Raw genomic sequence first — 27,309 nt, forward strand, 5'->3', positions numbered from 1 at the left:
TGACAGTGTGCATTACAGTGTGTTGGATGGGAGTGAGAAAAGAAATGCCAAGGTTTATTACACATGACTAACCATTACAATTGCTTTTACTGTTTCTGCGAGTGAGTTTTCTGAGTCGCATAAGATCACTTGAGCTATCCCTGTGGTCATGTCCATTTCTGATGCACATATTTCTTTAAGCAATTATTTGGCTAAGTTCTTACTGCACGAGAGGAACTGCACACAAAAAATGCTAGTTTACTATCATAACAAATCCAGTTTTCATATATGATGCACTATATTGCAGCAATTCTTGTTTCTTAATGCAAGAAAAACAAAATAAATGCTACAAGCCTGCAAACTGCTTCCTCTAAGCAATAATAAATACACGATAATATTCCCAAATTGAGGATCTATTCAAGATGCTTGGACACACTGCGTTTAAAAGACTGGATGTCATAGGCAGTAGGGAATACAGACAGAGGAAGACAGTTCTAGAGGTGACCTGCTGCACACATAAAGGACTGGCATTAACAGTTAACTCTTGCATTAGAGGGTTGGGCAGAAAAGGGATAGTAGTTTGCGTCTATACTAGTGCTACCTGCCTGCCACAGTGGTTGAGGGATGCAAGCAGAGAATTCAGAGGGCCAATAACCATTGAATTAACAATAGAAATGAAACAAAGATCCAACAGCACGGCAAAGAGATAGGGGTTGAAGGGAGTCATTAAGAAGAGGAGAGTTAATGAGAAGAAAAGTCGTTGACTCCACCTTGCTGTACGTGGGGCGCCTCCCCACACGTGAAAGTAGTGGTGTGCACAAGAGCAAATAAAACCCCTGTTTAAAGTCAACAACTGTGCAGGGGTAAAGAAGGTACAGAGTCAACATTGCTCACCTAATCACTTTGAAGCAGATTTTATAAAGGGAGGTAGTATGATATTTCTAAGATAAATCCTGAGAAAATGAAGCCCCAAGTATGTTCAAAGATGATGCAGGATTGAGTTGGGTATTGTTAAAAATTCAAGGATATTCCCATTGTACATTTTAATGGGTCAAAAGATGTAAGAACTGGGTTTTCGATGCATTAAAAACAAGATTACTTTTACCCGAATCAGAGATATGAGCCAAGACAGATATTAATTGTGCCATAGCCTCCTCTCTTGTTTCTTGAAGTAATTGTTGAGATGGCCGCTGGAGGAAGTAGATGGAAAGGTGAATACTAAAGTCATCAGCATATGAGTGACCAAGATTACATGTAAACCTTAGTGGGCCATTGATGAATAGAAGAGAGTTAGTGACAGGCCAGTGCCCTAAGGAACACCATTATTGATAGCTCGAGGAGAAGAACAGTGGCAGTCTACAACAGCAGCTATAGAGCGACTAGAGATAAGTCACAGATAGGACTGAAAACGTAACAGGGCCGTGAATTTTAGATTTATGGCAGACTCAACCGAAAGCCTTTGAAATGTCAAGTTCAATGTCAAATCTTTCACCGAAGTCCAGAAAGGAGGATGACCAAGAGTCTTAAAGGATGGTGAAAAGATAGCCAGTGGAGCACCCCTGCCTGAGCCCCTAATGACAATCAGAGAATGTTATGATATGGGAGGTGCTTTATCAGTTTTTTTTATTACAGAATAGTTTTAAACACTTACAAATACAGGATGTTACTGTAATTGCTTTAACAGCATGTATTTCAAAGGGTTTTGAGATTATTCTTAAACAAAAATTTGTTAAAGCATCTTCCCTGTCACAACCATCTTCCCGATCGTTAATATGGGTTCCGCCAGGGATTCTCCACTAGCGGTCTTCTCATCTACCCTTCAGACTCCTGGTATTCCTCCGTTCGGAACTTTGGCAAAAGCTTTGCCATTGCACTTGACATCTCAAAGAATTTCGATCGTGTTTGGCACAAACCTATAATTTCCAAACTGCCTTCTTACGGTTTCTATCCCTCTACCTGTTCATTTATCTCTAGCTTCCTATCCGGTCGTCCTATAGCTGCTGCTATAGTCGGTCACCGTTTTCTCCTGGAGTTGTCAATAGTGGTGTTCCTCAGGGCTCTGTCCTATCACCAACTCTCTTTCTTTTGTTCATCAATGACCTAAGCTGTACATCTAACCCTATCCACTCATACGCTGATGACTCCACCCTCAACCTTTCCATTCACTTCCCACAGGGTTTATATCAACACTTACTTCAAGAAATAAGGGATGAGGCTATGGCACACCTGATATCTGACTTGGATTATATTTCTGACTGGATGTAATCTTGTTGTTTTTAATGCATCAAAAGCTCAGTTCTTACATCTATCAACCCGACAAAATATTCCACAGGACTACCCTCAAATTTTCAACAATATCCAGCTTAATCCTGCACCATCTTAAAACATACTTGGATTTCATTCTCTCGGGATTTATCATGGAAAGAATGTATTACCTCTCTTGTAAAATCTGCTTCCAAGAGATTAGGTGTGCTAAACCGACTCCGTGCTTTCTTTATCCCTGCACAGTTGACTTTAAACACGGGTTTCATTCACCCCTTGTGTTAAGCACAACTCTCATGTGTGGGGAGGCTCCACATATACAACTCTTCTCAACATGGTAGAGTCAAAAGCTTTTAGTCTCATCAGCTCTCCTCTTTTTACTAGCTCCCTTCAACCTCTGTATTTTCGCTGTACTGTTGCACCTTTATCTCTTGTTTTATCGCTACTTCAATGGTCATTGCTCATCTAAACTGTCTGCTTGCATCCCTCAACCACTACGGCGGGCGCATAGAACCTGCTGAGCAACAAATTCTCATCTCTTTTCTGTCCAACTCTCTACTGTAAGAGTTAACGCTGCAATAGTATCTGCCAACCCTCTAAACCTTCCAACAAGTCCAAGGAAATCGTAGCCGGAGTTCCACACTGAATAAACACCTGCTGTCCAGTGCTGAGTTGGTAGTTCAAAGCTTTATTGGATTGAAGAAAGAACAATGCACAATGATATTATTACTTGTGCAGTCTATATGATGATTATATTTTCATTATAATTTGTCCCAGATTTTTACCTTTTGAATTGTATTTCACACAGCTAAGTGGCACAACAACTGTTTTGCGGTTATACTTCCTTTCTATGACACTTTTCATGACCAGCAACATATCATAGTGCTGATATCTAGATGTAGCTTAGCATTCGAGATGGAGAGATTATAGTATTTGTCCAAGTAAAAATGAACAGTATAGAGTAAGTGGCCTTTATCCCGTGAGAAACCCTGAATACTACTTTGTTTCGGCGAGATAAAAACAGTGGATAGTATATAGAATCAATGGCTGATGAGTCACCGTAGTAAGCAATTAACTGGACAAGATATATTGCTTGAAAACATCCAAGACAGATAAAACGGCCCTGCAGTATATGATGAAGAGTATACACGGAAATAACTTCATACATTATTGTTTTCGTTCATTCCTGCTACCACCAGAAAATTTAATTAACGAGAAAATTTTTAGTCTTAGGGGTTAGTTATACTTTCCTTAACGAATAGGTTAGATTATAGCCTCGATAAGATACAAGAGTTCTTCCAAAGACTACGTGAAACTCTCCCTTCATTAGCTATAAGAAATGATAAATTACACCCTTGTACTGTCGAATGAATAAAGATAATTGATTCTATCTGAAAACTATAAACGTATTGTGCAGGTACAGCATGTTGGTTCACTTGCCGTATAGTCCTGACGGTGCCCGGGTGCTGCAAGTGGCTTCCTGGACCCCCACATCAGGTCTACGCTCTCTCACACCTCCCACCCTTTTCCCGGCGAAATACACCAAGTAATGTGTACAGATTACAGGCCATTTCAGAACTGGAGTGTCTTATGTACTCTGCTGAAATTACTGGGCATTACAAAACTGGAAACATATAAGTCATGTATCTAGATTACTCACGAGTATACACTGGACTATACCCATTTCATTCTAACCTGGCTTAAAACTGTCATCTCTTCGTCTTGAATGGGTTTAACTAGAGATTAACACTAGAGTATGGTGCTAGTCATGAGAAAGTGTTATGGAAATGAAGTTGACACAGCTTTGAATTTTTCTGCATCTGAGGTATGTGAAATATGTTGTGAAAGGTTGAAAATCTAGTGTAAATTAGTGTAAAACAGGTATAATTTGTAGCTGACACTATGCATGTTATAGCTAATGTAATCAAAGAGAACATCGAGCTGAGAAACTGTTACAGTAATCCTGTAATAGATAAAAATGTGTCATACAGTACCTATACTTGCTTTGAATTACACGCAGTAGCCTTTATTCCTACAGGATTATCAAATGCTGAAAAAGAGTCACTTCCACCTAATGTTTCACTGTAATTTCTGTGCGTTCAGAATATTTCGTTATTTTTGGCAGTTTCTATGGCGCGACGATAAATGTGACGGCGTTTACATGTGAACCCTTCTGGCAAGAGTCCATCGATGGCAACACCACCACGTACTCAGGCACTGACTACAACCAACTGGTTGCGGTTGCCCAGGCCTTGAACTTTAGTTTCCGTGTCCTTCCTTCACGCAGCTGGAAAGAGGTGCGTATTATATACTTCTCTAAATTCAATCTTTTGCTGTTATTATCTGTTACTGTTATAAAGTAATTAATATGAATATTACATTCGAATATAATATCAGCATCGTTTTGCAGTATTTCGTAGCCCTCTCTCTTATGTCAGCGATTATTTAAAATGCAGTCTCTATAGAAACTACATTGTTTTGCACTAATTTAATATTCAGAAAGTATTCACTGCAAGGGTTTGGATTTGATCTCATTTTGGCTGCTACTGCCAGAAACCTAATTTCAAACAACATGTCATCTCTTTTAAATTAAGGTGTTATTCAAACTCAGCACCAGCATATCAGTGTTCTACACTATCATGCTAGATGAAATGTGCAATCATATTACCATCTTGCTTAAGTTATTCTAATTAGGAACGACAGCTGACGTATGTGGAAATGTTCCTGACTCGTCTGGTTCCCTTTCATATATTGATGTCCCCTATATTAGGTTGTGCCTCGACTGACAGTCACCAGGTGATGAGTGCAGGTATGTAATGTAGAAATGCATTTCATATCTGCAGTCGATGGTGTTTTCTTGGTCGTGGCTTTTTTACCATTAGTGTAGGTCTAGTTATTTGTCTCTTAGGATTTAGTATAGGTTAGCGATTTGTCTGTTAGGTGATTAGTTTTAGGGTCTTTAGATTAGGCATTTTAGTTTATAAGAAATATAAGGTTAAAAAAAATGATAATAAAAATACAAAAACAAAAAATAATAAAATAAAAACTATTATATATATGTACGGGTGCATGAAAGTGTGTATGTTCCCACGTATGGATGTGTGTGTGTACATATATATATATATATATATATATATATATATATATATATATATATATATATATATATATATAATTTTGCCTTAATGACCAGGGGCTCCGGCTCCAATGGTCGATTGGCAAAAAAAATAAATAAAGTAATCATACTGAAACAGTACTTTAACCTCTCCACTGCGCTCAGTGGTGATCGATGTCGATCAGAAACGTACAGTACAAACTATCGCTGGCATCGGTCTCGTCAGTGCCACCTAAAACTGCATGATAAACCCCAGAGGTATCCTATTTGGTGTCTTATGAACCCCCAGTATGTACATAGATAATTTCAACCATAGTGCACCACTGTTTGTGAATGACGTCGTTTTTTCTTGTTTGATGTGCACCGATGGGTTTCTTTCGACTCTCCTTTGATATATATCTCATTATTTACAGGATGTTGTTAAATGTCTTATTATTTACAGGATATCAGATTTATTAAAAAAAAAAAAAAAACTTAGGTACCGAAAGCAATAATTTGTGTTTCATCTTGACTATTCACTAACTGGTAAAACTAGAAATTAAAAAGAAAATTGTCATAGCTCGTCCATTATCCCTGGACAGTTTGCTGACTTTGACCAAAGGATAATTTTGACTCCGTAAGGAGTTCTCTCTCTCTCTCTCTCTCTCTCTCTCTCTCTCTCTCTCTCTCTCTCTCTCTCTCGTATTCAAAACAAAGTGGTGGTAAAGGAATAACTTCCCGCCGCCACCCCTCTGCTTCTTTGTGGCATTGTGTTTCTCGCACTTCAACTGAAGCGTTGCATATCCTGCCATATTTTACTGACATTTCAAAGATCATTACTCTTCTGAAGTGAATGCCTCTGTCCCTCCCCAGTTACGGAAGCCATATAGCATTCGACAGGCAGGGAACCCTTGTCCCCTTTCCTGTCCAGCTCTTGCTTGCAAGAGTTACCTGGTATTCTCAGTCCTCATGTATACATATAATCAAATTAGGAACTGTCGTCATTCTGTATTTCATAATACCTATGACCTGTAAACTTTTAAACAATGTGTTCGATCCAGATATCTCGAAATAAACGTGATGATTTTTTTTTTTTTTTTAGTTCTTCCTAGGAAGAGCAGTACAGTATTATACTTGGAACCTTTGGTTCGTACTTTATTATGCACTAAAATGATCAGTTTCTTTCGAATTAGGAAGGGCATCTTGCTGGTAAGCTTTAAGGAATGCTACATCATAACTTTTAGTTCAAAACATTTCCCTGAAAGAGTTTATGGTAAAAATGACACACTAGAGAAAAACATCAACTGGGCTTTCATTTTTTTTATTTTAATGTTATATTTACTTGCAGGTAACAGATCAGGTGCAGATTCGTAAATCATTCATGGCAACAGTGGTATATGCTCTTATTCCTCAAGAACTAGAGAGGTGAGATTCTAAGCTAAGAGTAACCTTTGCTCTGCAGTGTTCATTGTTTTTATTGATAATCCGGTAGAATTGCAGATAGTTTTATGCAGCAAAGTAAAGCTATACATCGTGAAAAGATAGAAATAGCCTAATTTGAAATTGCTTAGTGTCTTATTAATTATAAATAATGTAAGTGATAAGGAAAATAATATTTGAATTTTGTTTTACTTGCTTAATTGAGGTAACTAGAAAATGAACCTGTCAGTGTACAATAGTTAGGAGCATTCTTCTACTGACTGCCTATAGATGTGGAATTGAAGTCTGCACATATTTCCTTCTTTTGCTTGTTCACAATAAATACACTTCTTTTGGTTCACTTATGTTACTGTGCAACATTAGTAAGCCTAAGAAAGTCCATCCCATAATGAAGGGGTTAGAAACTGGCTCAGTTAACTCATCCTTTAAAAAGAATCTCATTTCAGCAGATGAAGAAAAATGTCAGTACCATCATGTTATATGCCGGCAGTGCGTTCAAGAAGGACTATACTGTATATTCATCTATGAGGAAAATATATTTCGTGTGCCTAATTCTTGGTTATTATCGTCTTCCCAACATAATAAACAGAACTGGGAAGGATAGATGGATGGGAAGATGATGATGGACTTGTAAATAATATACCATAGCTTCTGTAGTCTGACAATGTTCAATGGTAAAGGAAATGATCTGGAGGGTATGCATGGAGCAAGCTGGAAATATATATATATATATATATATATATATATATATATATATATATATATATATATATATATATATATATATATATATATATAACAGTAATATTCCGGTACTAGCTGTTCCCAGATGGGACTTCAGTTTCAGCTGTAATAATAATAATAATGATAATAATAATAATAATATTAACGATAACGATGCTGGTATTGTTTTCAATCTGTCCGTCTTTCTGCCCTTCAGTCCGTGTTTCTGTTGGCACGATAACTTCGCAACAACTCAAGATATTATAAAAGTTTACAGGTCTGTAGTACTCGTAGATAAAAAAAAAAAAATCGATCACGATTTCGAAATTGGTGAAAGTAGGTCAAACTCTATGTGTCTGTTTCCATGATAAATTCGCAACTGCTCAAGATATCATCACAAAATTTTACAGTTGAGTACTCGTAGAAGGGATGAAAATCTCCTACAAGATTGAAATTGGTGAAAATAGGTATGTGCGTCTGTAAACACGATATCTTCGCAACGCAACCGCTCAGGTTATCAACACAGAATTTTGCAGGTATGTAATAGGGATGAAAATCTTCTACGAGTTCGAAATTGGTGAAAGTAGGTCAAGGTCTTTGTGTCTGTTACCATGGAAACTTTGCAACCGTTCAAGATATTACCACGAAATTTTTCAGGTGTGTAGCAGGGATGAAAATTTACGAGTTCGAAATTGGTGAAAGTAGGCCAAGGTCATATTCCGAGCCGCGCTAGGTATGTATCGGCTCGCAGCTGGTGTGATTCCCCCGTTAGGAGGGCCTCTAGTTATCGCCCACCTTACGAGGCAGAGAAATAATGATTTTCCCTGCCTCAGTGTGTGTGTGTGTGTGTGTGTGTGTGTGTGTGTGTGTTCCCATTATATCTCATAAACGGCTTGAGCTATCAACATGAAACCTTCAGGGCCTCAAGATATGGCCAATATCTTGGCCGAGTTCGAGAGTGGGCACTCGGGGTCAATGACATGGTCACCAAAAAGGCTGCCAAAGTTGAACTACTTTTTATCACCCGCCTTTAGCACCATAATATCTCTTGAATGGCTTGAGCGATTAAACCTTCAGGGTATCAAGATATGGTCAAAATCTTGGACGAGTTCGAAAATGGTCACTCTGGGTCAAGGTTTAGGCCAGAAACATGGCTGCCAAAAATCAAGAATTATTTATAGCCCGCCTGTGGCACAATCATTTCTCATAAACGTCTTGAGCTAACAAAATCAAACCTTCAGCATATCAAGATATGGCCAAAATTTTGGACTTGGCCAACAACATATTCTGGTGGGCGATTCGCATTCGTATTCCGAATGCTTTACTTTCATTCTTAATTATTATTATTGTTATATTATTATTATTATTATTATTATTATTATTACCCGAGACCAATTTCCCTCCTATGGCTGGATGTAACAAATGGCTATAACATCTACAAACGTGGCCTCTTTATTTCCAACAATGTTTCCAGATGGGATTTGACTTTCTCCTTTGATCAAAGTGCTGCTAAATTCGCCATGGCCACGCCGGTCATAACACCCAGTTGGCTGAGCTTCTACTACCCATTGAGTGGCCAAGTGTGGATCGGTGTCTTGGCTTGTGCGCTGACTGTCAGCTTCACACTTGTCAAGGTAAACATGCAAGTGGTCAGTCACGGCAGCATCCAGTATTAGTAATAACAGGCAGCAGAAAACGGTTCCCTTTGTTATTATTATTATTATTATTATTATTATTGTTGTTGTTGTTGTTGTTCTTGTTGTTTATCAACATAATTTAGTTATGGGACTTTCTCAATTAGCAGCCCGGGGCCGTCTTCCAGCGTTAGTCACACGCGTAAATATATTTCCATAAGGCAGGTGCTTCTGTTCACCTCTTTCAGGATTTTTACACAAATGTGCTTTACTCTAGCGAAACACAATATGGTTCTTTGTTTTAGCAAAGGCCAGTATGGTGCCCACATTTGTCTATTGCCATTGTTCTTCATTGTTTTATGCTCAACGAGGACAATGATGCATTTAACCCTCTCATGGTCGCGTTTTCTTGTTCTTTTCTTTTATATAACATGACCCAACAGTATATGACTTTTATTTAGGTGAATGTCAATGGAGACAGTTGATTATTCTGGTACCATGAACACTCCCTTGGTCAGGTTAATTCTATTATCTTTTCCAGTTAACTCCAGACGACAGGTTCAAGTGAGTGTTTAACATGAGGCTCACGGGTGATAATCAGTATGAGCGATAAAGAAATATAATGGAAAATATTAGTTTCATTTTACAGCTATAAGTACAAAGACTCTTCTTCGACGATGTTAGATTCATGCAATAAGAAATAAAAGAATATAAATTGCTGTATTTATACAATTTATCCTTAAACACTTTTGCTGGAATTTATATTTATGGTACAGGTGAGTAAAAAATGGGTTTGCATTGTTACTTCCACCTCGAGCCTGTAGTACAGCCACCACTGTCATGTATGTGCTAGGCTACTTAACACTTATTGATTTCTTGAGACCATAGCTTGGAAGTGTTAATTAATTCTCCTTTTATACACTTTTATTTTGGTCTGCCTATTTTGGCGAAGAACTTGAGCCATCCTAATCAAATGAACTCTAAAAAAATGAATAATACATCATACCTTCACTATAGGCCTAACAATATCTGACTATTCCATAACATTTTCAATATTTTAGAGCGTGCTATATGCAGCCGAAAAGTTACATTATGAAAAGCAGAAAAAGATCAAAATTACTTTACGAAACTGGATAGGCTATACGAAGCAGCTCCACAAAAAAATGGCGCGAATGACCTCATCAGAATTGTGTCTTCCTGACGGTAGCAGATGCGTGAAGGTGCACTTTCTTTTATGACTGGTATTATCAAAACCATTCACTGTCCGAAACATCACTGCTTGCCCCGTGACACAATAAACAGCTACGCACTCATATCATTGTATATGTATATCATAGTATATGTATGTTTTACAGATTACAAAGAGAAAAACATGGCAAGCGCGGCATGGAGTGCTGAGTACTGGCTTGGTGGTGCTGGAGTCTGTGGGCACCCTGTTGGGCCAGGGACTGTACGGACGCCTCTCAACCAGCCAGTCCAACCACATCCTGGTCGGCACTTGGTTGTTCTTCGGTGTAGTGGTGGGCACAGCATATCGAGCCAGCCTCATCACTTCCCTCACCCTCCCAAGGCCGCCACCCAGACCAGAGACAGTTGAGGAGCTAGTCAAAGTAGTTGACAGGTGAGATATCGAAGAACAAACGTTTGGATGCAAAGGTACTGGATGAAATTGAAATGTAAGTTAATGCTGGGCCCTTTGGTTATTCATCACTGCTCCATCACTGCGTCAGAGTTCTTAAATTCTCAGTTTTATTTTTCTCCTCATTCACCAACGCATCACACAGTGAGTTAGTTTTCCCCCAGCAGCTGGTGTTTCATTCAAATCCTTTGATACGTTACTTTCAGACCTGACTGTTCAAAAACAGGGCAACACTGAAAGAATCAATCAATGGTGTTCTCAAGTACCACGTAATACACCATCCACATAACCATACTTGAAATATTCCATCCCTCAGTATTTATCTCCGGCTTTATTATATTTTTTTCTTTACTTTTGTGCTCTCCACTCTCGTAACCTTACTCACTTCCACATACATTGTTCTCCAGAGACTTCACTGTCACAGTCTTTCGTTTATGCTTCCTCCACTGTCTGCCTTAATACATGGACTGGATCCGCACATCCTGTGGCACCTTGGAAATTATTTAGTTCACTGCTTATCGTATATTCAGGCAGTTGTGTAACTTTATTATTATTATTATTCCTATACTGCAATAGATTAAATTCAAGGAATGTGTTGTAATAAAAGGTATAGAGAAAGACCGAATGAAAACACTATAGCTCTTTCAATTTGACTTACCCTAGTTTTATTAGATTTCAATTGTATCTTATTTCACGAAACTCAGTGGCAGGAAGAGACAATACTGTACCTCACTTTCTTTCCATAGCAATTCTTCGTGACTAGCATCATATTTTGGCGTTTAATTATTGTCACAAGTTGGTATTCGAGGTGCAAATATGACAATTTTATGCTAATTTTAAAGTTTAAAAAAAATAAATAAAAGCATCTCGAAGTTAAGTTTGGTGTTGTGTTAGTCTAGGGGCCTTAGTAGTAATACTAATTAAACAATTTTTCTTTGCACATGTTACAGGGTGACAATAAGATCTTCTAATGGTACATACAAGAAGTTCTTTTTAAACTCTGAATCAAGTGCCTACAGAGAACTTGGGAGCATGATAGTCGGGGTAGATATTATGGACGGACTCATCGCAGCTCTGAAGACGAAGTGAGTTGGTTTTACTTACAGTGATACTTTTTATTCTTTTTAATAAATTCATACACCAAATTACTGGTGTCCTTGATTCATAAAAATCTAACAGTTGGTCTTGAAGAGCTGTAGGTTGAAGTATGGGAGGAAACAACTCTGGGGAAGCAAGCTGCAAAGAGATGCAGTTCAGGGAGTAAAAGATTTCTGGTAGGCGGAAGTACTGCAATATGGCAGTGTGACATTCCACTCATGAGTGCTACCAGATGCCCATGTAGCAGAGGGGAAGGCATGGAGAGGTGGCACAATGGGTGCAACTTCGTCTGAGAATTTCCCATACAACTATCTGTAAAATATTGGAAGGGAGACAATATTCCTTCTTACCAGTAATATCAGGGTTACTGGTAATTGTAACAGCTTTTTTCTGAATTTTATCTAGTTGTTTTAGTGCAACCTCTCCACATCCATTCGACAAGGGTGAGCAATATTCCAGCTGAGAGCACACATGACTCTTATAAACTATAGAAAACTGCTCATCAGTGAAGACGCAACGAACTCTGTACAATAATCCAAGTTTCTCTGAGCAAATGATCTGACATGAGAGGTCCAACTGAGGTTATTGTTAGGTGAAACACCGAGAATTTCAATACTTTTGGAGATAGAAATATTAGTAGCATTGAGGATAAAAAAGGAATCTTGAAATATCTGTCTATTAGTAAACTGTGAATATTTGGTTTTAGTACCATTAAGTTAGACAAGGTTATTTTGTCCCCATTCAGTGATCCTAGATAAGTCTTGGTTTATGGAGATGGCTGTACTCAGTTGTTAGACATAATAAACTTTGTGAATGGGTCTTTAAGTGTGAATGAACTGTGAAGTGTTGAGTCATGTACATATGAATGACATGAATTAGGAATAGGTTTCGAGCCAGAACTGATCATTGTCACACACCATTGGTCATTGAGGAATATTTGAATATGTCACCTACTTTTACTCTTATACTTCTGTCACTGAGATGTGACGAAATCAGAGGAACAAAAGATGTTAGTCCATCGCAAGGGAGTTTGCATAACATGGATTGTTGCCACACTTTGTCAAATGCTTTAGAAATATCAAAAGCTTTTTGCATCAGTTTCTCCATGTTGGTCAACTGATTTGTGGATGGTGTGAGTCAGGAGACTGAGTATATCATTAATGGCTCTTTCGTGGTGAAAATCATACCGCCTATCACTAACTTGGTTCTTGAATTCAATATATTTAACTATACATTTATTCAATGCAATTTCAAATAGTTTAGCAAGAGAAAACATGATAGATATTGGTCTGTAATCGGAAGGGTCAGAGGAACTTCCTTTTTTCAGAACTGGGTTGGTATTGGCTTCTTTCCAAGAATTAGGGAATGAAGAAATACGTAAGCATAGCCTGAATAATCTAGCTAGAAACATAAGCAAGTTCTGGGGAGCACTTTTTCAAAACAATTGGAGGAACTCGAACTGGGCCTGGAGCTTTGTTTGTTGGTAAATTGTCTAAGATGGATTGTATGTATCTAGTCTGTATTTTAAGTGAAACAATTTCGGGAGAGTCAAGTTCTAGTCCTGGGACGTTCTAGTTCAGTTCTTGCAACGTAGGAATTCTTGCAGATGTACAAGTAAGGATATTCGCTTTACCACGTGAGCCATTTTGTAATAATATCGTCTGAAGATTTTAGTGGAGAAATGGGTGACGACTTGTTACATAATTTTTTGGTATTTCGGAGATACGATGACTGACGTATGAAAATTAAAGTTACTGGGATGCTTGCATGAATAAATTTGATTCTTTTATGTATGTTAAACTTTTGACATATACATTTGCAGTAGAAAAAAATAACTTTTGTATTTTATATGAACAAATGAAAAAGAAAAGAAAAAATGTGTTGGCATTATCAATTATTTACTAGAATTTTTTGTTCTACTTAACATACCGTACGTTATATTGCATTTTAAATTAAGATAATTTAGTAACATGATTTTTCACAACATGTCTGAACCAGACCCCATTCCTTGAAATCTAGCAGTCCCATTAGGTACTGTTCCATACACCTTCACATGTCATCACTTCTGCGCTAACATCCGCCATCCATGTATAAAACATGCTATGGCTCTGACACAGGACTGGTGTACTGGTATTAGCAAGGTTGATGTTTCGACATGTTAGCGGGTCTTATAGCAGGTCAGTAAAGTCTGCATCTGTTGGGATATGAGAACACCTTTCTAGCAACTCGGCCACAAATAGATAACGATTATTATCACCTAGGGTCAGTTTCTTAAACCGTATTATCATCCGCCTTTACCAAGGTGGAACGATAATATTTTTGCCAGTGTCTGTGTCTGTGTGTCTGTATATGTATCTGATTCCAACATCGTCTCGAAAAGATGTGGACGAATTTTCACCAAACCTTCGGGAAATAGCAGCTATATGGATGTGCAGAAGCCTAGTGCTTTTTGTGTGTATTTGATCAATGATGGCCGAATGTCAGCCGGCATATGTTTTTTAATATTGTTACGTCCCCACCCCTCACTGCCACAGGCTCGAACAGCAGTAGTACAGTACAGGAAGGACGTTGCCCAGTGAGTTGTTCTTCCTATGGTCAGCCTTAGGTGTACAGTACACAAGATCAGCTCAGGCATGGTGAATAAACACTGGTTTCTTAAGTTCACTCTTTATTTTCCAAATAATTACTGAATGCTTTCCAACTTCACTTCAATAATCTCACAAGCACTGGAGCTATACAACCTTTACTGACTGCAATTACACTTAATGTTTGACAACACTTTACTATTTTCACAGGTAATGCTGACAAACTTTACTAAACATTTCACTGTTTGGCAACACCTCATTGTTTTCACACGTACCGAAATTATACAAAGTGACATTGCACTGACATTGCACTACTGTACACTCAAACGGAACTGAACACCGACTAAACCTGAACTAGTCTCTTATCCATCATTTTATAAGCTTGCCTTGTTCGAGAATGATCTACTTTTCCACAGTCCTAGTGTATTCTAGAGAGAGCACAGTTACCAACTATGAGACAACCAAAACATGCAAGTTTTCTTACAGTACATAACACTATAAATTATTTAGCATTGAAACTTAAAATCAATTGTATAATTTAACAATCACATAACTAAAATATTCTTGATGACAAAGAGCACAAATATTTATGCAAAACTTACGAAACAAATATGCTCACAAACTGCAGGCAAAGTGGTAACTCTGACTCGTACCGGAACCTACGGTAAATATCAGGAAACGTCGAGAACTCTGAAGCAATACCTAACTGGCAATTCTCGCTTTTTAACACTACCCCCTCCCTAGTTCTTTGTCGTTCCGACAAAACTACACAGTATATGCAAACATAAACCTTAATCCTAATGAAAACATCTAACTATACACAAAATAATCCTTCAGCTAATCAAGTCTTCTTCCATACCGCTTCCAACGATATCCTTGTTCCTCCACACAGTCCACTTCTCCTGGAAGGTCTTGGTCCGCTTTGTGATTCACTTCTTCGCTTGGGAAACTGTCACCATCCTCTTGCACTTCAGCTCCTTGGTCCTCCTCAACATCCTTGGCTGCAGGTGAGCACGATTACTTAGAGACGTGCCAGCTGTACTGTCTTGGCCCATGGTACTGCCACAGATGGTTTACGTGTACCACCTTTGGGGGAGACTTCCTGCTTCCCCGAATCTGATACGTTACGTCTGATATGCGGTCCAACAAAGTGTAAGGCCCGTCCCATGGCCTCTGCAGCTTTGGTGACTGTCCCTTCTTTTGCTGAGGACTGTATAACCAAACTTGGTCACCATCCTTGACGCTCACTTCACTTGCCTTGGCATCATATTTGCACTTCATCACCTCTCCTGAATACCTGAGGGCTCGCACTTGATGATGTACGAACTACCTCAGCCAGTCTTTCCTGAAGGTGCTTTGCATAGTCGGTGGTGTCTGTAGGCAGCTCTTCACCAGGTGGTCTTCCCATTAACAAGTCAACAGGTAAGCGTAACTCGTGGCCCAACATCAGTTTTGCATGGGTGTAGCCGGTAAACTCATGGGATGCAGACTGATATGCTATCAACAATGCAGGTAATTTCTGGTCCCATTCTGTGTGTCCATCTATGCAGTACTTGGCCAGTTCTTGTCCTAGGGTCCAGTTGAATTTCTCCACCATCCCATCTGACTGTGGCCTTAGCAGGATCGTCCTGGTCTTCTTGATCCCCAATAACTTGCAGCATTCACGGAACACAGCAGACTCGAAGTTTCTACCCTGGTCTGAATGTAGCTCTTGCAGCATCCCAAAACAGCAGAAAAACTGATCAACCAACAAATGAGCAACAGTTGCAGCCTCTTGACCGGGGATGGCATAGGCTTCTGGCCACTTTGTGAAGTAGTCCATGGTGACACGTATATACTGGTTTCCTCTTTCGGTGCATGGCAGAGGTCCAGCAATGTCCACTGCTACTCTTTCCATCAGTGCACCAATTGGTACAGCTGAAGAGGAGCGCAACCATGTTTCTTGGTCCCTTCATTGCACAGCATACATCACAGGCCCGACACCACTCTTCAACATCCTGATGCATGCCAATCCAGCAGAATCTCTGTAGCAGCATGGTTTTCTTCACTCCAAGGTGGCCACTAGTGATCTAGTTATGGGACTCATCCAAGATCTCAGACATCATCTTCTTCAGAACCACCAGTTGGTAATACTTGCCGAGGCCATCAGCTATCTCCCACTGACGCTCCAGTCGTCTGTTGTTAAACAAAGAAGGTCCCACTGACCCCAGTAGCTGCTGGTCGCAGAGCTTAACCTGAAAACTTCTTCCCATGATGTTCGCACTGTACTCTGCTGCAGCCACTCTAGCACTGGTTTTAAATCTGCATCCTCCATCTGCATCCTCTTCTAGTCTTCTCCATCTGACCCTGACCCTTCACTGCAGCACAGCTGCATTTCCTACCATGATCTTCCTTTTTACTACATTGCTGACACTCCGGATCACAAGGCCGATGACGCATGCTGTCAGCATTGCCATGTACCCGCCCATGTAACCTCATAAATGTGCTGGTCTAGCTTCCCAAGCCACCGTGCCAGTTGTCCTTCTGGATCCTTTAGCATTTTCAGCCACTTGAGTACCACATGGTCCATCCTGATGATGAAGTTTGACCCATACAGGTAGGGATGAACGAAATCAAGGCTCATCATCACTGCCAATAGCTCCTTACGGGTCATACACTAGTTCTGCTCCAGTGGGCTGAGCTTCTTGCTGTAATATGCTGCCACATACTCTTTTTCATTCATCTTCTGTGAAAGGACTCCACCAATACCATGGTCACTAGCATCACAGTCCAAGGTAAATGGCTGACTCTGATCAGAGTATGGCAATACTGGAGAACGCATGCCTGAGTTCGTCGAAGGCTTTCTGAGTCTCTGCTGTCCACACAAACTTCTGCCTTTTCCCCAACAGCTTGTGCAGAGGTGCAGCTATAGTTGCAAAGTCCTTGACAAAACACCAATAGGAGGTACGCAAGCCAAGGAAACTCCGTAGCTCCTTCACACAAGTTGGAACTGGCCATTCTCCCACGGCTGCCACCTTCTCCGGGTAAGTATGGACGCCGTTCTTACCTACAATGTGTCCCAGGTATTTTACTTCCTTCTGAAACAAGTGACACTTCTTGGGGTTCAGTTTCAGGTGCGTTGCGTGGATCCTGTTCAACACCTCCAACAGCCTCTCCAATTCTTTGTCGAAAGTCTGTCCAAACACAATTACATCACTCAGATAGATGAGGGCCATCTGCCAGTGCATGCCTTCCAGTATGCGATCCATTAGATGTTCAAAAGTAGCTGAGGCATTGCATAGGCCAAAAGGCATCACCTTAATGTAAAATGCCATAAACCTCCCTGTATGAAAAGGCCATCTTCTCTTTTGCCTTCTCTGCAACCTTGACCTGATGATATCTTGCCTTCATGTCGAGGGTGGAGAACCACTTAGCACCTGACTGGGCATCCAGGGTGTCATCAATTCTTGGCAATGGGTTATGCATCCTTCACTGTCACATTCAGGGCTCAATAATCTATACAGCACCTTATTGAGGCATCCTTTTTCCTTGCTAGAACCACTGCTGATGCCCAAGGACTGCTGGACTTTTCTATTACTCTTTGACTTTGGAGAATCTCTATCACCTTCTCCATTTCTTGCTGTTGGGTAGGCCCCATCTCCTGCTCCAGCTGTTAAATCGGGCAGTGATCCCCAGTGTCTATATTATGTTCCATCAAATCAGTGCGCCCCAGGTCTAGGTGTCCGGTGATAAAGACATCAGCAAACTTTGTCAACAGCTGCCCTTACCTGAGGACTTGTGAACCATCCAGGCATTGGCAATTCCTTGCAAATAGGTGGTATGGCAGGTTCTCGTCTTCCTTGACTACGCTTCTTTTACAGGACATGCTCTGATGCCACTCAGCGTCCACCACCTGGCACAGTCCTACAATTTCTCCCTCACTGATCTTCTGTGGCTCATGGGAGAAATTGTCCACCACAACCGGCATTTCATCTGTACCTGTTTCCACCAGTGTTCTCCCCACCATCACTCCAGCCTTTGTCTTGCACTGTACATCAGACTCCACTACCCTTAGACAACTGTCAAAAGAGCCACTCACCTTGCAATGGAGCAGTAGTTCTGATTTTGGGGGAATCACTGTAGTGCGGAGTGCCCTCAGCTCACCAACAGAACTGGTAAGTCTCACTACCATGACAGGAACTGATCTTCCTCGAACCTTCAGCTTCATGAAGCAGAAGTCCAGCTTACATCCCATGGACATCAGAAAGTCCAGATCCAGAAGGTAAGGATCCTCCATGTCGGCCACATAGATTGGAAGAGTAGCCTTTTGCTCTGCCACTTCAATCCAAAAATTCAGGAGTCCCCTCAGTTCTGCATGGTGCACAGTTATGCGACACAGATGTTCTGATGACTCAGGCAGATACCAATGATGTAACACATCAGGCCTCACAAAAGTCTGCTCTGAGACCGAATCAATCACCAGAGAACACTTCCTTCCGTCAATCCTTCCATCTATTTGCACACTGTCGATTGCTGTTGTCTTGCATTTTCTGAGTGGTGGGGCTACTTGGGAAAGGCTGGCTGGTGGTTGCTCCTTCACACCAGCCTCCACTAGTTTTCCACTTCTTTCTGGTCTTCTGCAACCTTCTTATCATCCTTTTTCTTCTTTGGACACTCAGAACTGAAATGTCCCACCTCTCAACATGTCCAACATGCTTTTGTTACAAGTAAAGACTTCCCTAGACTACTCTGTTCTTGCTCCTTCTTCCATCTGTGACAGTCCTCTTTCTTGTGCCCTGACTTCGTGCAGAACCAGCAGCCTCCTCCAGTCTTCTGTTCCCTCTTCCACTTGTGGGAGTCCTCTTTTCTGTGTCCTGGCTTTTCACAGTACCAACACCTTCCCTCAAATTTTTCCTTTTCACATGCTTGCCCCTTTCATGCCTTGAATCCTGCACTACGACCTGTCTGAAAAGTGGATGTACTGGTCCTGACATAGGACTCAAACTCTTGAGCCCTGGCTAGTGCTTCTTGCATGCTTCTTGGCTGTGCCTGCTTCACTTGCAGTTTCAGCTCTGCACTATCATGAGCATCGATGAACTGGTCCCCCAGTAGAATAGCCAACAAGTTAGGTGCTGCTCCAGAGTATGCCTGGTATGCCATATTCTCCAGGTCATGAGCAAGCTGCTGTAGGGTTTCTCCTCGAGCCCATAATCGGCTCTGGAATCTTGCTCTGTAAACCTCAGTCTTGTACATGGCTCCATATCTGCACTCCAGCACTTCTACTTGGGAATGATAACTGTTCCTCTCCATCACCGACATCTGGGCCAGAATTTCCACTGTGTCACCGTTAAGGCTAGTAGCAAGTTGCACAGCCCTCTGCCTATCATCCTAACCATTCTGATCCGCAAGTAACTCAGACTTTGCACGGTAAGCTTCCCAAGAGACTCTACCGTCAGATTCCTGAGGTTTCTTTTTAATTGGCGCCTCATTATAGCCATACACATCACGGGTTTGAGTCTAAAAACTGGGGCATCATAATTAAGGCCAGGACTTAAAATTTCTGCATTCTGATTACTTAACCCTGTAATGCTGCATTTAGATGCCTGGGATCCATCAAGATTCACTATATACTGTCCATTCCTTTCATATGCTCCCTGTACACTAACCTGAGGCTCAGCAGTGAAGTATTTCTCTACAGCATCAATTGTCTCACTAATTATTTTCACATGGTCAACTACATGCTTCAACTGATTATCTGCTTGCTATCCGCACTCTGCCACTATTCCCTCACTAATCTTTACCTGGTTGTCTACATGCTGTTTACATTCCATCATATTATTGCTTACCTCATAATTCTGTTGCTCTAGCTTGGCATCTATTTACTCCTTAACCCGCCCCGTCCCGTCGACGTATGGGTACGTTGCAATGATTTGCATTTGCCAGTCCCGGCGACGTACCAGTACATTGTGCAATTGCAAGGTCCCTAATTTGCACAATTTTCAATTTTCGCGCGTGATTTTTCGTATGTATACAAGGGACACCTTCCTCTATTCCTCTACAGGATGCCAAGCAGGGACAATGCCTTACACCGCATAACCTCCCCCCCTCCCCCCCTCACGCCATTGTCTTGGCAAGGGACCTGTTACCAGTGACCTGGCTATGAAAGATATTCAGGGCCAGAGTGATTCCCCAATCGATGACAATGTGGAGGACAATGTTTACATAGCATTAGAAGAAGAAACAGCCAGAAATAATGATCAGGTAATGTGGCAAAAAAAGGTCAGGTATGGTGATTAGTTAGTGAATGAAACAATGCTTATAATGCCTTTATTACTGCTTGATAACCAATATGCTCTCATACTACATATACATTCGTACCAAGTAAATAAATAAATACCATTTATGAGTGGATAAAATAGTTACCCTCCAATAGAACTCGTTTTTTTTGGTGCCAGCATGGTAGAAAACCCTGTCAGGTAAGGAGGAACTCCTACCTGGATTGGGTATTTTAAACCTCAGGTGAGCGATTTCTCTATGAATTTTTGATGTTTCTCACCAAAAGCGAAGGTTTTAGCCAAAAAAAAAAAAATTCCAAAATACCTCGGGACTGGGGGATGTTGGAGGTGCAGAAAACCTCGGGACATGACGGGTTAAGCTATTGCTGTTCCTCCTTCATTTCCCCCATGAATGCATGTAGCTGTCCTTGCACCCTCAGTTGTACTTCCCTCTGTTGCTCCTGTAATGCCTCTTGAAGCAGTTCTTATTGTTCATTCTGTTCTTCATTCTGAGCTTGCATTTGTTCTTTGATTTCGTTTCTTAGCTCTTTCTGTTCTTCACGTTGGACCTGTAATTGTTCTTTTGTTCTTCACATTGTGCCTCTAGTTTTCACTCTGTGCCCTCAGTTTTACACTTTGTCCTGTAATTGTTCTTGTAGTTGTAGACTTTGTGCCTGTAATTGGACACTTTGTGCTTGTAGTAGTTTCAAAATTGCACCCAGTGATGCCTCTTCTGCCTAGCTTGGCCTCTTGTCTGGACACCTTCTGCTTCCATGTTGAAGGTTAGCCTCACTGCAGCCCTAAATAATCCACACTTCTGACACCAGTGTTATGTCCCCACCCCACACTGCCACAGGCTCCAACAGCAGTAGTACAGTACAGGAAAGATGTTGCCCAGTAAGTTGTTCTTCCTATGGTCAGCCTTAGGTGTACAGTACTGTACACAAGATCAGCTCAGGCGTGGTGAATAAACATTGGCTTCTTAAGGTCAGTCTTTATTTTCCAAATAATTACATTTAATGCTTTCCAACTTCACTTCACTATTCCCGCAAGCACTGGAGCTATACAGACTTTACTAACTGCAGTTACACTTAATGCTTGACAACACTTCACTGTTTTCACAAGTTCCGAAATTATACAAATTATATAACAATGCACTGACACTGCACCACACTCAAACTGAACTGAACACCTGAACTAATATCTTAGCCATCCTTTTATAAGCTTGCATTGATCGAGAATGATCTACTTTTCCACAGTCCTTGTGTATTCTAGAGAGAGAGCACAGTTACTAACTCAGAGACAACCAAAAACATGCAAGGTTTCTTGCAGTACATAACGGTATAAATTATTTAGCACACAAACTTAAATTGAACCGCATAATTTAACAGTCACTTAACTAAAACATTATTAAAGAAAAAGAGCACAAAAATTAATGCATAACTTACAATACAACTATGCTCACAAACAGTAGGCAAACTGGCAGCTCTGACTCATACCGGAACCTACAGTTAATATCGGGAAACATTGAGAATTCTCTACCAATACCTAACTGGCAAATCTTGCTTCTGAACCTGATAGCTGCTACGTACATCATATGAAGAATAGCGTGTTACTGCTACGTACATCATATGAAGAATAGCGTGTGACTGCTACGTACATCATATGAAGAATAGCGTGTGACTGCTACGTACATCATATGATCAAGCTTTTTTTTTTTTTTTTTTTTTAAGATACGCTACGTTTTTCATCCAAATGTCAATAAATAGCGTACCATGGCCAAACTAAGGTAAATAATGAACTCATATTTGGTTTTCCTATTCTTCTCCATACAGTATTTCATTTATAAGAGCAAAAATGATTATTGAGGAAAAAAAAAATCTTTTTTTTTGTGCATAGGGGGATTGACCACAAAACCTAATGCTGCACTTAACGGGTTAACAATATGGATTGGATTTTTGCGGTGTGGTGACTGAATTCCGTAAAGTATTGTAAATTTTCAACATATTCATTTTTTTAGGTAATTTGTTCCCTTCTCCAACGACATACTTTGGCAGGCAATTAGCATTTGGCCCTCGAATGCTTTTGTTTTATTTATTCATGTTTCCTCAGGTGACACTGTTCGCCTTTAGGCAGATCTCTTGTTATGAAGGGGTAAATGGATGCCTGATCTGTCCTAACCTGTTTGAAAAATCTCTCCAGACCTAAATGACATTGCTTGGAGATAGCATGGATGAAAAGTCAAATGTCACCGGACTAAAGGTAACAGTAGAATGTAGGGGTCTCTCTAGTGCTTTTATCGACTGTATTTATTCTCGACCATTTATAGCAGTGGCTTCCATGTGATGTAATTACTTAAAACAATTACTTATTATCCGGAGAAGACAAACTATAATTCTGTATGGTGATAATTTGTCTGATATTTATGACCTCACAAAGAGTCATGGCAATAGTTTGAGAACAAATAAAGCTGGAGGAACACAAATTATAACTATAACTGAGCAAACCTTATGAATATTTGTTTTCTCATGTTTGTAATTTTTCACAGTATATTGTAAATACATTTTTGCCTATGGCTCTGAGTCTCCAAAACTTTAATATACTGTTCCGAGAGTTTAAGAAGAAAATGCATGTAAACACACTGATACAATTTTCTGGAATGAAAAAGTACTTGTTTTAAGTTTAGTCTGTTCCCCAAAGCACTGCATCTCTTAGACACAGGCCTGTATTCTTGTTGGATAAGAAAGCTCCCTAGCACCTTGTCAATAGAGATTTACTTTTGGATGTGGCTAGTTAATATCTTTTTGTACGTTATTTATGCAGAGCACAGCGAAGTGTGAAGGATTTATATAACACTGACTATAACAGTAAGGCGTAATAAGCATAATAAATTGCTTAAGCAATGATGTTAAGGAGTTTCCTTAGCCAGCGATAATACGGGCCACAAAGGCTATTTGAAGAGTGACCCCTTCTATATGAACAAAGTCTGTTACATGTCATTCGGAGTGAACTTAGAGTACTGTCTTGCATTACAGAGAGAAAATACAACGTGTTTACAATGGATTTTTTTCCCTTTGTACTAAAATATTCGGTGGTATAGTGACAGAAACTTCTAAACTAAGATACCATGGACTAAATCGCCACTGTTCAGAATAGTTTTCATACTACATCTGTTCAATATACATCTTATGTTATCATCTTACTATCCCCACACGACTATATTGAAGACCTTTTGATGATGAAAAGCCAGATACAAGCTTCAGTATTTCTTATCAGGCTGAATACTGTGATCTGACTTTATGCAGGACCAAATAGGAAATGCTTCCTTCAAGTAAAGGAATTAAGAGACTCTGAAAAGGAAGATTAAAAAAAAAAGAAAAGTGAGATGTTGTACAGCAGTTGTGTAATCTTTTCATCGTGCATATTTCTCTCAGATTAATAAATATTTACTGGTATGAGCCTAAATGAACCATTATTTATGTCCTTCCTCACGGAAGTGGGTTATTAGCATGGAGGACATAAAGTTGTTTATTTATATATAATTTTCTTTTTATTATCTTTCATTTTTTCTTTTAATAACAGAACAGAGGAAGGAAAAGAAATGAATTAAAAAAAAATCCATACACCAAATTACTTCGTCCTCCATTCATAAAATATTTGTAACACTTGGACTTGAACAGCTGTAGGTTGAAGTATGGGGGGAAATAACTCCAGGGAAGCGAGTTGCAGAGAGATCCAGTTCGGGGAATACAAGAATTCTGATAGGAAGATGTTTTGCATTATGGCTATGTGACATTCCAGTCATGAGTGCTACCAGAGGCCCATGTAGCACGAGGCAAGGTATGAGAGAGGTGGCACAATGGACGCAACTTCGCCTGAGGATTTGCCATAAGAATATCTCTAAAATAATGCAAGGGAGGCATCATTCATTCCTACTCGTAGGGTAGGTAGTTTATATATAATAGCAGGGTTATTAATAATTCCAACACCTTTGTTTTGAATTTTGTCTAGTTGTTTTAGTGCAACCTCTCCACATCCACTCCACAAGGGTCAGCAGTATTCAGGCTGAGAGCATACAAGACTCTTATAAATTATAGCTAACTGCTGGTCAGTGAAGAAGTTGCGGACTCTGTACAATAATCCAAGTTTCTCCGAGGCAGTTTTAGTAAGTGATCTGACATGAGAGGTCCATCTGAGGGCATTTATAAGTGAGACACCGAGAATTTCAGTACTTTTGGAGAGGGGAATATTAATAGCATTATAGATAGCGTAGAAATCTGGCAATATCTGTCTATTAGTAAACTGTGTATATTTGGTTTTACTAACATTAAATGAGACAAGGTTATTTTGCCCCCATTCAGTGATCCTAGATAAGTCTTGATTTTTGGAGATGGCTGTACTGAGTTGTGATTAGGCATAATAAAGTTTGTGAATGGATGTTTAAGTGTGAATGAGCTGTGAAGTGTTGAGTGAACTGCGTATGAATGAATTGATTATGGGTGACATATAAAAGATCATTAGTATGAATTAAGAATAGTGTTTGAGCCAGAACTGATCCTTTTGGCATGCCGTTGGTCATTGAGTGATATTTGAATAGACATCATCTACTTTCATATTTCTGTAGCTGACATATGAGGAAATCAGAGGAACAAAAAGATGTTAGTCCATCGCAAGGGAGTTTGGATTGCAGGGAATGGTGCCACACACTGTCAAAAGCTTTAGAAATATCAAAAGCTACTGCATCAGTATCTCCATGTTGGTCAACTGATTGGTGGATGGTGTGAGTCAGGAGACTGAGTATATCAATAGTGGATCTTTCGTGGCGAAAATCATACTGCGTATCACTAATTAGGTTGTTGAATTCAATATGTTTAACTATGTTTTTATTCATTGCAATTTCAAATACTTTACCAAGAGAAGACATGATAGATATTGGAGGGGTCAGAGGAACTTCCTTTCTTCTGAACTGGGTTGGTATTGGCTTTTTTCCAAGAATTAGGGAATGAAGAAGTACGTGAGCATAGCATGAATAATTTAGCTAGAATATAAGCAAGTTCTGGGGAGCTCTTTTTCAAAACAATTGGAAGATTTCAATCTGGGCCTGGAGCTTTGTTAGTAAATTGTCCAGGATGGATTTTACGTATCTTGTTTGTATTCTGAGTGGAACAAATTTATGTGGAACAATTTTATTTTAACAGTCAGTTGAAAAGCAATTTGGCAGCTGATTTTGAAGGAGCAAAAACGTGTAGATGGTTTGGTATGTGGCGAGGCGCCAGGATTCCAGAGAACTGAATGATGTACGGATGATATGTGGCTCATTTTATTGGGCATGCTATTCATTACTCTCCCAGTATCGAATAACCCGTCCTTATTTATCCAACTCATGCTATTTCTAGGTGGGGAAAGCGTTTGGGTGAATTATTACAATTCAGTATTTTTGTATTTATTTCAGGAGTGCACATATTAGTAGCCCTCTGAACCTGCAGGTGTTAACATACCGGAACTTTGCTAAACTAGATGGCACTTCCCCCTTCTATCTAGGCAAGGAAAAGTTGCTACAGGTTGCGGTAGCCTGGCCAGTGCCTCATGATGCCCCCTACACACCTCAGATTGATAAATTTCTGAGGATTATATCACAGGTGGGTAAGAGAATTTAATCTTTTGGTTTAATATGTTTTTCACACGAAATCACTCCATATCTGAGTAACAACAACTGCGGATAGCAATACTTTTAAACATTTCATTGTACTAAAGAAGTTATTAATTTCACAAGGATGATGTCTTACATATTCTATTTTTGCAGCCTCCAAGCACTTTTACCCTGTTGCGGATAAGTCCCTAGTAGTGAACTAGTCATCACTAATTCCAAGTCTTCGATGAGTTATATCCTGAGATGAATAAAAATCTTCGTAGAAGACAAGAGAAATGAACTGAATTATTGGAAATAGAAATTGTGGCGCTGCAACAGCTCGATTACACGTTGCCAAATGAACGTTAAATCGTGTGTACTAAAACCAAATCGATACCTCAAACAAGGATAAAAATTGGCAACAAAGAAACTAAATCATCAGACAACTATAAAAGATGTAAGAAGTTCACATCCTTAAGCACAAAATATCAATCAGATAGCCAGAGGCTCCTCCACGTATGAGAATAGGCACCATCAGTCCTGCTGTGCCTTTGGAGAAACATCCACCGCAGATCCCCCAGACTCGGACACAGGTCGAGCATGTGACAGACAGTAAGGGAAGCAAAGCAATCATCACAATACGGTTGAGCCCAACCACACATTAGGAACCCATGACTAAGCCATGAGTGCCCAATGTGTGGCTGGGCAACAGCCACCTCCAGTCGCTAAGACATGGAGGGGACTACTATTACCCTCTGATTAACATCCCTTAACTTATTATTAACAACAGCATCCCACACACTCTGCCAGCAGATTAGAATCATACTTCATGTATGGTGTCATATTGGAAGCAGGAAGGGGGTACTTGGCAGGTGTCATCGAGAAGAAGTGGATTTTGTTAATGCATCTGCCATGTCATTGCCGTCCACACTGACATGCTCATGAACCCTTGCCTTACTCGAGAGAAGCAAG

The sequence above is a fragment of the Coenobita brevimanus genome, chromosome 33, assembly GCF_032717465.1.
Source record: "Coenobita brevimanus isolate Jiangsu-jjx chromosome 33, ASM3271746v2, whole genome shotgun sequence".
Taxonomy (NCBI): Eukaryota; Metazoa; Arthropoda; class Malacostraca; order Decapoda; family Coenobitidae; genus Coenobita; species Coenobita brevimanus.